The sequence below is a fragment of the Falco cherrug genome, chromosome 7 (assembly GCF_023634085.1).
Source record: "Falco cherrug isolate bFalChe1 chromosome 7, bFalChe1.pri, whole genome shotgun sequence".
Taxonomy (NCBI): Eukaryota; Metazoa; Chordata; class Aves; order Falconiformes; family Falconidae; genus Falco; species Falco cherrug.
Window position 1 is genome coordinate 66,238,708 of NC_073703.1, and position 18,196 is coordinate 66,256,903.

Consider the following 18,196-nt stretch of genomic DNA (forward strand, 5'->3'; position numbering starts at 1 on the left):
CATCTTTTTTTCTTGACTCGTACCGTTGCCTATCGCCACGGTATCCGAGCCAGTTCTCTCTTCAAGAACAGAGGGAACAGCTCTGTAAGCGTGCGAAACTCGTAAGGGTGACTTTTCTAGAGCTTGCTTCCCCCCACTCTTAAACTGCCAGAGGTTTCATACGTGGTTACACAGGGCAGGGGGAGGTGGTGGGAGGACAAACTCTGAAGGATGAGGGAAGCAGGGGCAGAGGAAAGACTTCCTCCCTCCTCCTCTAGGAAGCTTTCCCCTAGGACTGGAATGACGTACCTCTGCATAACAGACCAGCCCAAGAGGGGAGAAATCCCCAGGGAACTGCTGGATTTCCTCTGTCTCTTTTCTCATCCTACAATGCACAAAGCTTTGCTCGAGGCAGGATCTTTGTGGCATTTGCTTGCTTTTCAAAGGTGTAAAAGGAATAGTTTGGGTTTTGAGTTTCATTCCGGCTATAATAGAAGAGCTTTCTGAAGTCAAGTTTTTCCTCCCGTTCTCAAGAATTTGCCCTCCCTTCCCCACTGTGCCCTCAGTCAGTGTGCACAAAGCCTCTGACGCCACGGGGAGGGAGGAGGTGGATCCTGGAGAGGTAATTCTTAGTCTTGTATGTGTATAAAGCTGTTCCCTGAAATCCTGACTGGAGAGTTGGCTACGGGCCCAGCTGGAGATGAGAGCACAGTAAATTCAGTCTGTGAAAAGCCCGCTTACACAGGGGTGCTAGCACAGGTCACTCACAGCCTTTTCTTCCTTTTGCTGCTGTGATGCAAAGGGAACGGGAATAAGTCATCGAGGGCAAACACCCTGGGATGAGCTTGGATCTAAAACTGACCTCTCCTCCTTTGCTTACTTTCTCATCTCTCCTCCTCCCATTTTCTTCTATTATTTAATTTTCTAAACAAACGTCCCCCAGTGTGCACTGTGTAAATATTGTCACTGAATTACTGTCTGTTTTCTTAGCTCATTAGAGAAAGCCATGATAAGCTTTTTAATTACAAAATTACCTTCGCCAAATCAATTTCTTTCATTTAATGAACGGAAGAAAACTGCAAATGGGAGGGGTAACATTCCCTTTCCCCCTGAAGCATAAATTAAACTACCTCCAGCCCCCAAGTTCCTATATAAAATCAAGGTAACCAAGAAATAAATTTTCTAAGATTTTTAAAAATTGTGAGTTGAGAGGTATCTTGAGCCTCCCTTTGTTTTCTGTCTTGTGTAGTTAATCCTTTCGAGGGGTTGGTTTGTACTCCCCTCTTTTGCATTTTACTCTATGTATTTATTTTATTTTCACCTTAGAGCAACAATCACAAAACTGAATGTGCTTGAAAGCAAAACCATTCATGTAGCTTTCATGCCATGCTTCTTGGCAAAACATAGCTTCTGCATGAAAGGACAGCACCAGCAGGAGGAAGTTTCTTCAGCAGTTCCGGAGGAAACTTGGTTGGATGGAAAGACATTGTTAGTGGCTTTACAGGCAGTTCATGTCAAAGGAATTGCAGTTCAAAAAGGAAGGAAGACAGACAAATTGATGGAGTTGCTCAGTGGCCTGATGGATATGTCTTCACACACCCTAGTTTTGCTGTAAGACCTTGAATTGAATAGAGTAAAATGTCAAAGATGGGATAGCCTGAATGATCCTAGGGTGGACTATGATATAGACAGGCAGATTATGGCAGACGTAGGTGTATTGAACATTATATTTCCCTGTTGTGAGCTCTATCCCAGTGCATATGGTTTTCATTTTTGTCAGTGGGATGCAGAATGAATGGAGTGCCTGCATTTTCATGACTGATTCATAGTGTAACAACTCAGATCAAGCCATCGGAGAAGATGGGTTTGTGCTAAGAAGCTTGTTAGGACTGTGACCTGGAGCAAGTAAGGCACGGACAAACTTCCCATTTTGTTGATTTACTTTAGGGGGTGGTCCCTCCAGTAAAGTGGTGGGATAGACAGGTGTGTATAGTAACGTCTTAGACTGCTTGAGTTAAATTTGCTACAGTTTATCTGTCAGAACTATTTACTTGGGTTTTAGAACTGGGACTGGCAGTAAGAGAAAAGGTTCTCTGCATATTTGTGTAAGATTTCCTACTATTCTTGTTTTGGTATATTGTCAGAGTGGGTGGTGTTATCCCCAGGTTCTGCCCTGAGCCTAAAAACAATTAGATATTCCTGCTAATGTGATCAGAAGTGAAGTAATTCACAAAGCTAACACTTAACTTGTCACCTGTATGCTTCAGTGTCAATGTTCTGCAGAACTGTGTGGGGACAACCCACACCTCTCATAGCTTGCTTGTTCTTACCTAGCTCTGTGGGCTCTTGTCAGCTCTGCCACTGGGACAGATTTTCTTAACAGTTCTGGTGACTTTAACCTTATTATCTCATCCCTTCTCAGTTTGCCACCCATAGAGAGTTAGGAAATACTTAGTACCATGGCACTGAAAAGAACCAAACTCTGAACAGTACTTTTGATTCCTTAAAAACATCACTTTGAGCTCAGATGAAAACTGCAGCCAATCCTTTTCCAGCCAAATCAACACGCCAGTTTCTTGCCCCTTTGGCTGTCATTTAGATGAGAGAAAGCATGGGGGCAACCATGGGACTTAAAGGGAGAACGAAGAGGTAAAGCCATGTATTCAAAGCTTCTGGAAGGGTTTCCCTGTAGAGGAACTCCTTTCACCAGGCCGCTGGAATCATGCATGGGCATAGGGAACTGGCTGTGTTTGTTACTGTGCATCACTATGGCTGGGAAAGCTTTGGCAGGAATGTCAGAAAAGACGAGATTGATTCTGTCCTCATCAGCATTGCATTGGGCTTGTTCTTAAGCATAATGAACGCGGTTCTGGAGCATTTGTCTGCTGCTTTCATAATATAAAGTGGGCATGTATTTGGTGTATTTTATTTATTGTGAAATTCAGTTGTCATCATGCTAATTTTGCAACATGGAAGCGCTGCTGTAGAAGTAGCCGTGGCTCTGACTTTTCTCAGCTTCTTACTCCTAACTGCAAGGACAGCTCTTTGAAACTATACATAGGATAACTGCAGGCAAAGCAGCTTCTTGGAGGCTGAAGGGCAGCAGTTAGCCGTTTGTGCCTTCCACCCTCAGACTGTGCTAAGCATAGCTCTTCTGCTGCTCACAATACAACCAGAGTGTATTGCATTTGCCAAGCGAATCCATGTGCTGCAGACGAACAGGTGTCCCTTATGTCAGATTACAAAGCATCTTAGAGCTGCAAGGCCCACGGCCTCCTGGGGAGCAATAATGAAAGAAAATCTAATCTTCTGTATTTAAGCAGTAATAAGAATCCTCAGTGAAGCAGAACCTTTTTCTGTGCCTTTCTCCTGCTACCTGCTGTTTCGCATAATGATTACACCTACTGAGATGATGCACCCAGGACTTCTTAGTACAGTAGTCTGGCTACTCATGGTGAAGGCAGAGTGGATCCTTGCTTTCAGCCCGTGCTTTGCTCTGCTCCCCAGTAGTCTAGTGATCAGAGGTAGGTGAACAAGGAATTTGAGGTTATTTGTCCTCTGGAACTCAGTTGAAGGCACCTTGGTTTAAAGTTCTGTGGAGTTTTTTAATAACAAAAAATATTTATGAGAAGCACATGAAGGTCAACGAACACCCATTACTATGTATTATTACTTTGTACGCACAGGAACCAAACCCATGTTTGGTGTTTCACAAATACCCAGAGGCGGGCAAGTTAATGGGATGCAGCTGGACCCATGTTTCTAGATCAACATTAAAAGTTCTTCCTCCACTTAGTACAGGACTTTCTGAAAAGATACTTCTGGGGTGACCGAGCCTTTCTGATTTTATGTATCTTTCAATGGAGAACCATGCATTCTGGAGAGAAGATCCCTGCCTTGGTGAGATTTTTCTAGGAACCATTTCTATTAAGAGCTGGTTCAAAGGCCTAATACCAAAAAGGTGAAAAACTAGTCAGAGCCTGCCGAACCTTAGCAGCAACCCCTCTCTTCCTTTCTAGTCAAGGTAGGGATGAGCTATGAGGACCTGAAGAAGCCCCTTGCCATCACTTAAAAAAAAATTGCCAATAACATGGCAATTTCATTGTGAAAAATTCCCCAAGGATTTTGAATTGTGTGCCTGTGCAACGGACCAAATTAATCCATGACATAGAAGGTTGTGTTGCCATTGAGTTCACGTGAGTTGCTCCCCAGAAGGGAGCAGGGTGAGGGCACGCGCTCGCCCTCCTCTCTCATGCTCCTACTTGCCTGCCTGTGCCTGCTTATGTAACCCTGCAGCTTTCCCTCCCATTATCCTGCCTGCTGATCCGTGCCTGATGGTGGTGTCAGGCCTCCAACACCACCAGCTCTCTGATTGCTGCACTCTCTGCTCTTTAACATGACAATTAAAAATGATTTACAAATGGTCGTTTCGGTTCCAAATGGAGAGCAGCGAGAGGCTGTGATGCTCTCTGCGGTATCAGAGACATCCAGCCACCTCAGCAGCTGCTGCCTCCGTGTTCACCGCTCGTTTTTCCCCAGGGTTTTACGTAGGATGCCTGTTCTCGAAGGGCTGCTTTGTGAGAGCTCTCTGTAGGGCTGGAGGTGCCAATGGAGCAGTCAGCCTCCTGGAGATAGTGGCCTTTTTACCAGTAAGGAGACATTCGGTAGGTTTATAGGGCTGTTATATGGGTATACCTGTAAGATGGGAGAGCTATGCAGGAGGACAAGTGCTGGCATGGGGGCTCATTAGTAACTATCAGTCAGGGAAGACTGAATAGTGTTTACGCTTTGTTATTGTCTGTCTTTTCCTCACAAAGAAAGTCCGAGATTGATCCATGAGCATTTTGGAAGGTATTCATGCAACCTAATTTTGAGTAACTAAACTGTAAGGCAGAAGTAAAGGTGCAGTCTGTGAATAGAAACGGCGTCCATCACAGAGTTTTGGAGCACTGATGTCAGGCACTCATCCTGAATCACACTCTGAAGAGGGCTGCTAGGTCCTGCAAACACAGTATGAAGCCCTGCTTCTCCCCAGTTTGAGATGCTGAGTACCTTTCTCTGCCTAGCGGATCTGTGTTTGGGCTTGGGGGAGGTACTGTTGGTCTTGTGGTTCCCAGACCTGATGATTTGACTCTGTTATCAAATACTTTCAGTTTGTTAGGGTCAGTTATGTTTCTGTCTGTGACAGAAGCTCCTAAAGAAGTATGCATGCTCACCCTGAACCCAGCCCCTAGCTCTGCAGAAACTGAGCTGTATTATCATACAGGTATGCTCTGCAGGATCTGGTTTGCTCTCACAGGAGGGATTAATGACAGGAAGGATTTTTTGAATCATTAATATTTTTCAGTGAAGATGGAGCACCTGCTGTGACATTTTGTCCACTGACAGTGGTCAAGTGAAGGAAGTGAAGGTTAATACAAAGTACTAATGATACTTCCTTTCCTATTTCTTTCTCCTCTTGCACATTTTAGTTGTGTCAAAAACTTAGGTCATTTCTTGATTTACCTCAATAGGAAAGAGCCCACCCTGAATTTTGCATCCTCTTTATGTTAAACTCTCCTTGCTTACAATTCACTGTCAGGCATTGACCAGCATCATCTTCCTCTACGTGGTGCTCTGCCAGTTGTCATGACTGTGTGTTTACTGCTAGGATGGGATTAACGCAGTGTTGTGGGAGTGTGGGCAACCCGGTGTCCCAAAGGGACAGCGCTGTGTAGGGAGTGAGAGGCAGCCACCTAATCAGGGTGGCTGATGTCGGTGTAATGCTAAAGGACCTTCCAGCCTGATGCTAGCATGGGATGGTGTCATGCTGTTTCTCGGAGGTGGATACATGATAACCCAAAGTTAATTGCTGCTACCACGCAGTTCAGTAGAATCTGTTGAGTGTTTTCTTCAGCTGATCGTGGTTACCTTCTGCTGTCAATGACAGATTAGCTCCATTACAGAAAGACTTTTCTGCTTTTGAATCCAGAGATGGAGGTCATGATTGCTCTTAGTTCTACCCAGACGGATCATCAGTGGTCATTACTTCAAGGCTTGCTCATACAGAGCACTTGTATGCTACAGGAGCTTTCATTCAGCTACATACTGCTCCCTGCTGGGCTGGGGAAGAAGGGAAGGAGTGGAAAAGCACATTCAAAAGAGAAATAAAGAAAATAGCATATACATGTGGTCAAGATCTGCATGCTACCCTGGCAGGAAGCAGGTATTCTACTGGTGCAGTGGCTGCACTCTGGCCCTCTCAGAAAATCCTCATTTTGCACAATGAAAGCAAGAAAGAAAATGGACTGGAAAAGGAAATATAGACTATAATAAAACAGTAATTATAGATGAGTTACAAATTTTTCAGCTCTGTAGGTATGGCGTCCAATCCTGTCCATAATGGAGTAAAAAACTCTCAGAATCCTCTGGTATAGATCCCAGCCCCAAAGGAGATTTTTCCACCTCTTGAAAGACTAGAGGAACACAAGGTTAAGCACAACTCCATCGATGCACTTGGTTGAGTCACCTTATAGAATAATTGCTATGGGTAGAGGAAGGACTGGTATGAGTTCTGGAGAGGGTGGCAATCTTCTTGCAGCCCCTAGGCCTCAGCTATTTGGGGAGCTGAAGGTGTTTGAGAAAATAAATTTTATCACCTGTCCAAAGTTTGTGTAGTTCTACTTGATGTTTTCATTCATTCTCTGCTATAAGCTCTGCAAATACTTTCCATATTTAAGGTAAAATGATGCATAAAATAAACTTGAGTATTGTTTTAAATGAAAGAAAATAATCTTAAATTTTCCTTCTTTTTGGTCCCATTACCACCACCAACTCGGGATGGAGTATTTTGTTTTCGTGCCATAAAATAGCATGTGCAATCTGACATAGTCTGATGTGTCATGTGCCTTGACATGACAGAGACTGACACTGTGGGTCAGGACCTGCAGCACAATTGCTAAGCTGATTTAAAAAATAAGTAAATAAAAAAATGAGGCAAGTACTGGTTGTTTGACCTGATATTTAGGATTCCACTGAAATGCCATTTACCTGACAACTTTTTAAACTCGGGACTTCTCCAGAGTACTCATTATTCAGATGTCTTTGAGTCCCAGCTTTCAGAACACTTGACAAAGATGGAAGATGCTGCTACAGCTTTAAGGAGCAGAAAACAGAAAATGAAAAGATGGTGTAATGTGTCCAAAACTGATCCACTGGTAGAATTAGGAATGTAACTTGAGTCCTGTGACTTGCAGCTCTGTTTTCAATCCCATCACAGTACTTTTCAACAAAAGGGATGAGGAACCTCAGATGGGCAACAAAAGGAAATGGAAACCAAGCGGTGGCTTTCAGGGTGGTGGCTGCACAAAGGCAGCGTTTATGATGACTTCTTTGCTATCTAGAGGTCATATCAGGGGAAGTTAGGGTTTCGGTGTGGTCCTGCAAAAACACTGAGTTTTCCATGTGGCGGCATTCCTCCTTGGTTATGCTCTGCAGGTAGGAGAGCTTCTACAGCAGCTCTGTGTATGTAAACACTAGGCATGGCTCTGTTTCAGTGTAGGCACTTACATCCCAAGCAAGAGTTAAACTGTATTTCAGTGCGTGTGGCTCAAATCAGAGGAGGTAATTAATTCAGAGAACGAATTTTTTTTTTTTTTTTCTGCTCCTCCTGTCCCAGCAACACAAAAACAAGATCAGTCTGTAGAACTGAGGCGTTTGCAGAATTCACAAGTGAAAAGTTGTCAGACACTGAAACACAGGTAAATGCTTCTGAAATTACCCTTAATTACAGTGTTGTGTGTGTCTGTATCATATACATTCCCTCCCTACTACCCAGCCCTCTTCCTACCTCCCCCACCTCAGCTGTGCTTGCTAACTTGTGAGAATCAAGTACATGCATTGCAGCCAACAGAACCTTCTCCAGCTGCTTAGTTAAGGCAGGATTTGAAGACACTTTGTGATAAGGCTGCTCATCGTGGGCCATGTTTGTCATACAGGGGATGAGAGTGCAGATTGTGCCTCAGGAGATGTCCGTGTCCGGCAGCCATCATACAGAAAGTTCTCGTATAGCTGTCGTGGGTGCATCTCATTTTTCTACCAAGATGATGGCACAGCCTTGCCATCTCATCATTCCATAACACCCTCTTCTATACCAGTAAATGTGTCACAGTTGGAGGGAGAAGAGATAAAGCACTTCTCTCTAGCAAAGGGCTTTGAAGAACGAGAGATATAGTTCTGCTAGCTAGGCTGATGATCTGAGAAACAGGCCAACTTGTGATAGGAGAGTAATAGCCTGACATCGGTTTGACCTAGGCAGCTGGCATCATCACCTAGTTGTATCTCATCTCGGATATTTTAAAAGGTCCTGTTCCCTGTGCTGTAACTAAGATCTCAGGAGCGGCTTTCTCTTGCTTTCAGCAGGATTTACTCTGGGGAGGAGCTATCCTGCTCAGACCCACAGCAAAGGCAAGTAGTATTTAAAAGTTTGTGCAGAAATGATGGCGCATTAGCAAGGCTGTGTGTTATTTCAGGCTGCCTCTTAAACACAAGCCTTACACCAATACTACGCTGTGAGTCAGCCTTGGCTTGGGAGCTAGCTCTTGTGCTCCCATCCCAGGCATATTTGAAACTGTGGTTCCATTTATGGGGCAGATCACACCAGACTTGGAGTTACTTCTGCATTATAGAGAGCCACAAGATGGTGGGAAGAAGCAGGACTAAGGACAGGGAGAACACCCTTGCAGGTGGGATGTATTCCGTTGGGGCATAGATAGGGCCAGTATCTTTTGCGTGCCTGACACACGAAGAAAAGACTGTGTAACAACTTTCCTCTTTGCTTTTTTCCTGTCTTAATTAGCTCCTTCCCAATGACCCTTTCCCAGAAAGTCGTGAACCCCTCAGCCTGTGGATAGCACTTCTGAGTACACATGAGCTGATAAGAGAATCCAATGTGTGAATCACACTTAAAACAGACCCACCCACTCACTCCCTGACATCAGCTTTTTCAGAGCTGTGAAGTGAGAGAGATTTTAAAATTAGAAAGCATGTCATCGGGAACTTTTATCAGCCCTCAGAGAAAATAAATAACCTCTCAAGATGTGAGAATAGATATAACTAATAAAGTTATTTATTTATTTTTGCTTTGCAGTTAAAAAAATGCTTTCATATTTCTTCAATATCTATATTCCTCTTCAAAAAAGTGAAAAATAATTGTAATGGATGTCAGAAAATACTGTCATCTCTAGTTCTTCTTCCACATCTCCTGAGATTCTAGTGTATAGTTTCTGGGGGATTACTTTTGCCTGGGGTATACACGTGACTTGTTTCATTGGGAAGAACAGAGGGAAGAAATTATTATCCTTTTTCCAGTATGTGTTTTTCTGAAACATCTGGGTTTTGAAAGTAAGCAGTCTTGCATAGTTTTTTTAGAGTGGGTGAATTTTTTAGAGGTGGAAAAAATCAAACCAACTTGGAACCTAAATTGCCATGTTTTTGCAGAATAAATAAGCAGAGGGGGGAAGAACGCAACATCTTATTTTTGTGTTTGTTGCTTTTCAAGTGTGGCCTGTGGGGTTTTTACTTTTTCATAGGTTCCTAAGACTGAGCTATGTGCTACAAAACAGGACAGGAGGGATGTCTACAAAAGAAATCAGTTGACTTCCCGCAGCCTCACTGCCTTATGCTGTGATCTCACCAGATTTTGCATAGGAATAGTTAGGGCTGGAAGAGAAGATCACTATAAAAAGCCCAAGAAACAGATTCCTGCAGGCAGTAATAGGGGTGGCTCGGTAGAAGGTCTTTTGCCCCTTGAAGTGGTGCTGATTCCACTGCCCTTTTGGGATAAAGCATATGCCTATTTCATGAGTGTTGGTGTTTGTAAAGATCTTCTGTCAGTTTTCACAATTGTAGATATGTTAAATCCAGGGTTCTGGTCTAGTTCCAATTTGAGGAGCTATTTTCTGTTTAGTTTCTGCAGCAGATTTGTATTGGCTGTGATCTCCTCCACTTGCTGTGATACATTTTCATGTTTGCTGAGCTCTTTCAAACAGCTACCACATTCCCCTTCTGTGTGTATTAGCAACTACTTCTGGAGTGGAACATGGCAGCACAATATTATACTTTACTTAAGAGGTGATACAATAATGGTATAACAAATCAAAGCCACGAAAAGAAATTTAAGGTAGGCAGAAACTAATTACTAAGTTGGAATTTTGCCAGGGTGGTAGGATTAACAGGCTTGTACAGAAAGACTAGAAAGCACTTAAGGATGAAGTGAGAGATGCCTTAGACACAAGAAATGGCAAACACCTGTGCCATCTAGTCCTTCCCTTGGCATTTGCTGCAAGTTTGTTCTTCATGTCATAGTCACCAGTGATACATCCAGTCTAATTATAAATGACTAAAGCAACACAAATTTCACCATCACTCTGTGGAGGCTGTTCCAGGGGACTCGTTGCCAAACACAAATGCATCTCGACATTCCTCTGGCGTGTTCCTTTGTGTCATTTTCTTCCTAATTGCACAACCTGGAATTGTTTCCTTCCCCTTCTTCTATCTCTCCCCACTACAGCCTTTGCAGGACGTACCCTTCAAAGCCTCTAGATGTTTATCATAGCTGGCTGTTTTCTGCAAGCTTACCTTTCCACCGTCAGGTGGGTTTTATCAAACAGCCCCTGCAGTCACTTGTAGCCTTGTCTACAAGCTGCTTGAGCTGTAGTGTTGGCTTAAAATCACAACCTTCGTTGGGTGATGGAGTCACAGACCAAAGCTGGAAGGACAGGGTCAGGGTTGTGAGCCACAGGAGGGATCATCTGCCCAGGGAAGCCAGACTTACTCATCCACTGGCCCAGGTTCATTTTCAGTTAGGTTTTATTCATGCCAGATTGGATGGACTGCCTGTTAGATCACTTCAGAAGAGGTGGGCTTTTGAACAGAAAGTATTTTTTTGAAATTTGTTGGCGCCTCAGGTTTTCTGGAGCTTTGCTATTAGCTGTGCATGTTAGTGGCAAAATATTCTCTCTGTGCTACAGGGAACTCAGCTTTCCATTGTGTGGCTATTCCACCACTTACCTTACGTAGCACAAATAGTGAATAAGCAGCTGTAAACGGTGTGATTAGGGATTGGGTCTCATTTTAGACTTGGGAAGCTGGAGTGGTTCACAGGAAGGTGTCGGTGTTGCAGCCAGACTGCGGTTCCCTCTGCGTTCCGTGCTCTCAGGGTGCAGTGTCCTAAGGATGCACATCCCACCCGTTGCTCATAAGTGAGGTTAGGTTTGATTCAGGGAAGATGGCCATATTTGCAGATTTCACTTTTTCTTTTACTTTTTCTTTTTTTTTTTTTTTTTTTTAATATTTGAAAAATATGCATAGAGGGAGTTTTGCATTCTTCAGCAGGTCTCAGTATGAGTACCAGAAGCAACACATACATATATCCCAGGGCAGAGGATTTTCCAGTATGTCAGTCCTTTGTCTGCAGTGAGCTGTTGAGGGAGGGCTCTACATCTGCAAACCTGAGTAGCTACAAGGTCATGTTACGCAATTACCTATGTATTCTGGTTTTATGCAATATACTCAATGGTTATTCTTAATATTGTTTTGGGAGGAAAAGAGCGGCTGTTTAATTTCTTTCTTCCTTCTAATTATAGCACAAATTAGACTTCGTTAATCATTTGTCTTCAGAAAAATGATAAAAGGCTGCAATTACTGAAAAGAATGCAGTAAACAAAAACGGTTTTGATTGCTTCTCCTGACACATTGTCTCAAACAGAACCTGAACGTCAGAATAGATCAGATAGCCTGGCAAACAGCCAAAACTGAAGAGGTTGGTGGCTTTGTCTGCTAGGAGTTTATATTTATTTTGAGAGCATGTGTGATTGGTCAGGAGTGGAGGCAGAATGAAAGAAGCAGCACAAGTCCTCAAAGGAAAAAGAAAATGAAAGTTTTCTAAGTGTCTGTAAAGTAGTTCCTGTGATACTGTGAAATGATGAGGCAAGCCTGGGGGAGTGTTAGTAAAACTGGAACTTAAAGGTGTCTTCAAGTTTTATTTTGGAACAATGCTATCAGACCTCACTGAAACCCCAGGGAAATTTCTGACATTGCATTTGTTGCAGGTATGTCCTTTATTATTGTTTAATTTTGCTTTACAACCTCTAGCATTAACATTTAGAACACTACAATCCAAAAGACTTTGTGTTTGTGTTCTACAACTGAAGCTGTCAATCAATCTGTTATTATCAGAGGTTTGTTCCACGAATGTTAGACAACTGGGGCCCAATTATCCTATCTATTATGCAGTGTGAATTTGACAAATAAAGGTGCAAGCTACAGTTACTCTTTCCAGAGCGAGTGCAAGTTTTAGGAAGATGCTATCATGTGGTTTCAGAAGACCCAGGGAGTTTGAAGGCACGTAAAAGATTCAGGGCTATGTGACCATGCTGGTCTTTAGATAAGGTGTGGTCAGACCCTATCCTTTGTTATTTTTCTCCCAGATTTGGATTAAAAAGGGAAGAGCTAAAGCTGCTTCAGGTAACTCTCCCTGGATCTGCTTTATGGGAATTGCCTTGGTTGGCAATATGGGGATGCAAAGTATATTGCTACAGTACTAATGCAGGATCCTTTGTGGACTTGGCGTGTCTGTATGATAAGCGTATCCTTCTTGCCAGGGGTGATTGATCTTGTTGTTAGGAGTTACGCTGACAGTGACATTATAATAGAACTGTTTATTTAGGAAAGCTGAACTTTCAGCGGCAATGGCATTGTGTAGCTGGGTGCGGGAACTGGGAACTTTGTCTAAACTGACTCATTCAGGAACATGTTTTTACTTCTGTATTGGATACTTGAATGCACAATGTGCTTTTTTAAATTAATACTGCCATGTGTGTATGTCAGAGAAGCATGCCAGTGAAAACACACCAGCCTAAAGCAAAGGTACATGCCCAGATTCAGCAGATGCAATGCTGATATTTAAGAAATGGTAGACCATAAAATGGGGTGATTCACATCTGCCCATGCTCATCCAAGCCAGCTAAGAATTTCTTCTCTGTCTCTGATGTAGCTAATTTATTACAGATGATTATCTCTTAGGGGATTTAGGAAGACATTCCCATTGTGTGTTCAGTATTAATATGCTGAGCTTATCAGTATCGTGTTTTACCATCAGCTGTCCCTGCACTGTGCTGTGAAACCCAAAAGTTGTTCATGTATACCTGCAAAACATCCTTCAAGCTTCTCACAGGAATAAGTAAAACTACTGAAGAAAATAAAAAGATCTGGAAGGAGATGGTTTGAGAACATGGACCACTTCCCCTCTGTGCCGCTCTGAATAGGTACATGGACATTTTTCTTAACTACCTGCAGCCCCGCTGACATCACCTGATACCGTCCAGAGGTGTGCAGGGGTCTGAGGTGCCAGGAGCTCACCTCCACATGACCGGCTGAGTCTGCAGCTTTTTACTGGTGTACTTAGATCACGTTAAGGAGTTTTTGAGATCATTGTTTCAGTATCTACAGGGATCCAGTTCCCTTACCATTTCCTCACGTTTCCAGGTGATGATAAAATAAAATACTTTACACCTCAAGACACTGATTTCATGACAGCCCATAGGGACTTTACTCCAGCTTGATCTGAAATCTCCACAGCACTGCTTACTGGCCTGTCCCCTGGAGAAGAAGAGCTGGTGCTGCACGACCACATTTCTAGCTGCTTGGGACCTTTACCTGCATAACCCACTGGTACCAGCCGATAGTCTCGTCTGCTCTGTCTGGCCTGTCTACACAGGCGTAGCGTGCAGGTAGCTCACACTGTAGTCAACAAATCTGTATGTTTGGGCCCCACACCTGTAAAAAACAGTGTAAAGTTTTTTCCTGCACTTTCCCCCCTTTCTTTTCCACACTGTTCTTTTAATTTCTTTCCCTCCACTTCTCTCTCTGTGCTCTTCTGCGTGGCCTTTCCTATTCTCCATTTCCATTCGCATTTGTGTTACACGCGTAATGGGACCTGATTGCACTGCACAGCATGCAAATGTGAGGTAAAAGGACACAATGTTCAGAGGAGAACATGAGGTGACCAAAGCGTTACTGTTAATACTGAGCAGACTTTTTATTTCTCCATTTATCCTCCTGCACCTGTCACCACTCTGATGTCGCGGTTCACTTTCTGCTGCGTGTTTGAGGGCTAAGCTCCCCTTTTCCCTACACGATCTGTTTGTTCCCTGGGCTTTTTTTTGTTTTTGTTTTTATACTCAGTTAGACAGAAACCTAATGATCCATAGACAAAAATCAGCTCCCTGCTCTGGACTGTAAGTGCCAGCTCTTTCCTGAGAATTTGGCGTTATCAGAATTACTGCTGATTATATACAAAAGCATTCTGTTGGTTGATGTGGTGTTTGGATAATGCTTTAATGATGTTGGCGTAAACAATTAGTTAATATATTATTAGAAGGACTTAGCAGGTGCTCATGTGTGCTGGTGGGATTTTCCCAGCTATCTGCTTTACAGAGAAAAAGCAGCATGCCTCCCTGGTAAAGGTGTTTTGGAGTTAGGGCTCCCTTCTCCCTCTCTCTCTTTTTCTCACTTTCCCTATACCTCTTTCCTTCTTTCTTTCTCTTTTGGAAGCGTTTACCCCCCCCACCCCCTTTTTATTTCTTTCCCTCAGACTGAAAATGATGTTTGCTGCTTATGGGGTATTGATTGTGTATTATCAGTCAGGCTCACACATCGACAATTACATGTAGTGCCAAGGTAGCCGTGACAATGAGGACCGGTTGCCATGGCAGTGAAAGAGGCCTATTGCTGCTACCAGGCGCCTGCTCTATAGCGATAATCGTGCTGCTCATTTCATTTTAATTGAAATTTGAAATCATATTCTCTGGGAAGAAGCAAATGGACCTTTTTCTCCTTTTTTTTTTTTTTTTTTTTTACCCACCACCAAAAAAAATAATATTACAAATATGAAAGATTTGCACATTTCTTACAGCAAAATATTAACTTCCTGACAGTCAGTCAACACCAAAAGAACAGCGTCAATGCAGGGCTTTATAAAGGTACTTTTTCAATCTTTCTCATTCTGTTCTTATTTAATTCCCAATTTTCATTTTTCACTAGCCTCATGTTCCGTTTGCTCTGCCGTGTTCTCTCTCTCTCTTTTTTTTTTTTTGGTACCAGCTGATGTAGATAGTCAGCTAGTTTTTCGCAAAAGTCACCATTTGCTGCAAGCTACAAACTCAGGTTTCTTTTAGCAGTGAATAAAAGAACGTGTCCATTATTATTTGTATAATTTTTTATTAAGTTTGTTGTCCAGTATAAGCAAAGTTTTCCACTCTGTAAATTACCACACCACCAGCAATGACAGTGAAAACACAGTAACTCTTGTTTTCAGAGAAGTGGAAAATGAATGAAGAGGTGTAGGGGTGAGTGCTTTCTTGGGGGAAAAGGAATTGGAAAGCTTAGAAGTTGTGAGAGAAGGGGATACCAAAAAATATATCCTGACAGCAGGAAGTTCAAAGGGAAAAGTTCTCTGTCTGGATGGTGGCAAAAGCTGAAAAAGAGAAATTAGACCCTCTTTTGGTGCTGCTTAGATGAGGTTAACTTCAGAAGCTGGAACTGAAGTAAGATGCCTGCTTTGCTTTCCCCCACTTTGGGTTCTGCACAGCATGCCTAGCATTCCCACAGTCTTTCAAGGTGGCCAGAACTTGAGTGGCTATGTTGACTCTACCACTGTTACCCACTCGCTTTCCCATTTAGGACCATGGATTCAGTGTCTCCCACATGTGTGCCAGTCTTGCCATCTTGTAATGATAAAATTTAGATGTTACATCTAAAAATTGGATTATTATTTTTTTTAATGTTCTTTTGGTTCTGTTTGGACTCTTGTGGCTTTTCCAAACCAGTAATGGACCCAAAACCTAGAGGACTTTACAGCTACTAGCTAATGTATTTCAGATGTAGAGAAAATGTGTATAAAATGCACTTTGTCAATGCCTGTTACATCCCTGGTTGATTCCATCCCTGGTTGATTTTTCTCCTAATAAGCATCTGTACCTGAAAGACAATCTTCAAATTTAAATCCTGAACTTCAAAAGGTTAAGATTTGTTAAGGCATGTCCGTTATCCAAAGCCCTCTGTGTTACACTGCAAAAACTGGGGAGTTTAGAATGGAAATGTATTAACTGCTCACAGGGTCCTCTGTGTCACAGCTCTGGATGTGTTATTGTTGTGGAGGAGCCTGTCACTAGCTAGTTTCTTTGCAGTAAAACATTTGGCCTTCCAACTTTTAATCAGTCTTTGATGCTACTGGTATTGAACCTGAAGCTCTGACTCTGCAGCTTAACCAGGCATTTTAATGAGAATCTGGCTGGTGTGTGGTCAAGCTAAGAGTACCCATTTCTTGCTTTCCTCCGGTGTTGTAACCTCTAGCTTTCTATGAGAGGAGCAGCAAGCAGGGGCTGCAAAGGTAGCTTCGTGATGTGCCTTTAGCACCTGAAATAACATTGGGCGCAATTGCCGTGTGTTTTTTTTTAAACACTGATAAACTAGCTTTTACCCATGCAGATTCCAGAAATTTTTGCTGATTTTTTTTTCTGTTTAGTTATTTTTTTTAATTATTTGATTTTGCTTATAAATGCCACTTTCCTTAAAGGATACAGTTTTTAAGTAGCTCACAGGTTTTAATCTCTACTCGGGGGCCAGATCAAAACACACTGCCACCAAATGATGCAGACTGGGTTAAATTTACATTGTTGGTATAAAGCTATTAAAAAAAGAGAAAAGTTAGTGGGTTAACTTTCAGCGAGTGGCAATATTTATGCTAGATCAGATACTATCTGTTGGGTTTTTTTTAAATTCTGTGCTGGAATGAGCATCATCTGTCCTGCCTTCACCAGCTGAAAGCCAATATAACCATGAAAACCAACATAAGCTCTGAATTGCATGCACTGGTCATTCAAAAGAAATGCAACTGTCTGCTTGCCACAGACCCAGATCACTGTTTGTGCTTCTGGGTGACCCTCACATTGCACTGGTTGGTGCAGTGTGTTTCAAAGGAAAGCCTTCACACTGCAGCTGGCGAGGACCTGCGGGCGCTGTGCTGGCTGGGAGGGGGTGCTGGCCCGGGGAAGCTCACCCTCTCTGGGGTTCCTCTCCAAATCCTCAGCCCCAGTCTGATTAGTGCATGAGGTCCGATGCACTTTCAGCTTGAAGTGTTAACGCTGTAAGTCCGTCTGCTGCAGCCTGCTTTGGAAACATCTGTCTGAAAGTAGATCTAAGGCCCTAGAGGGGTTTTGAAGCCATTACTGGTGGCAGGGCTGAGATTAAAGTAATAAAAAAAAAACGAAGTGAAGCAAGTGGTTAGAAAGACGGATAAAGTGTGAGGTAATATTAAAGCTGGAAGATGAGCAGGGACAGTGAGGGAAGTGGAGGTCCGTTTGTGCCAGGAGTTTTAACAACCTGTGCTCTACATTGCATATCCAGACACTCTGCTGCCCAGCATCTCCCCCCGCTTTCCTGAATCCTCACAGACCAGCAGAGTTCTTAATTAAGTGTCAAAGAATTGATTAGCCAGAGCTCTTGCAAGGCAATTCCATTGATGAAACCATTTTGTCAGGCTGGCTGATATAATTAGACCAAACAAGATGTGAAATCTTCAGTGTTTTGGGCTACAGCCCAGTAATTATTTAATTTGTAATAAAAAGGAGCTGGGGAGGGAGATGGAACAGCAGCAGAAGTAAAAAAAAAAAAAAAAAAAAAGAGGGGGAGAAAAAAAGTTTACAAAATGTTTTTCTTTCCCTCCCTCCCCACTGTTCTTGCCTCTCGCGGGAGTTTGAGCACTTGCAGAAAGCTGCTTAATGTCTGTGCAGAGGAAGGCTTGGTGAGCTGTCAGCACTTGTCCGTTCCTCTTGAGACATAATATCGCCTTCCTTGCAACTCATCAAACTGCCAGGCCTGATTTATACAGAGCTAAACATGCTAGTGCTGTTGGGATGATCATCGTTGCTGAGATTGCACCGTTCATTTTCTAAGCTGCTGCTAGCGTCTCTGAAGGAGTTAGGGCAGAATCATATTTCTAACAGTAATTAGCACTTTTCTGGTAGTTTTCTGTGGGTCTTTGCGGTTTATGGAAGAGAGCCAATGTATGCCCATTTTACAGATTGAGAAACTGAGTTTCAGAGGAGTGGTGTGATGTGATTGGTGCTTCACTGGAAAGGACAGGGGTGGCTGGGTGTAAGACCAGCTCTCCTAACTG

At 42.9% G+C, this 18,196-nt stretch overlaps 1 protein-coding gene across 21 annotated transcripts in view; it reads left to right on the forward strand.

Annotated features, from left to right (window-relative positions):
* The window catches only part of NRXN3 (neurexin 3), a 1,022,219-nt gene that overhangs the window by 577,457 nt on the left and 426,566 nt on the right, over nt 1-18,196 (forward strand). The window lies entirely within an intron of this gene.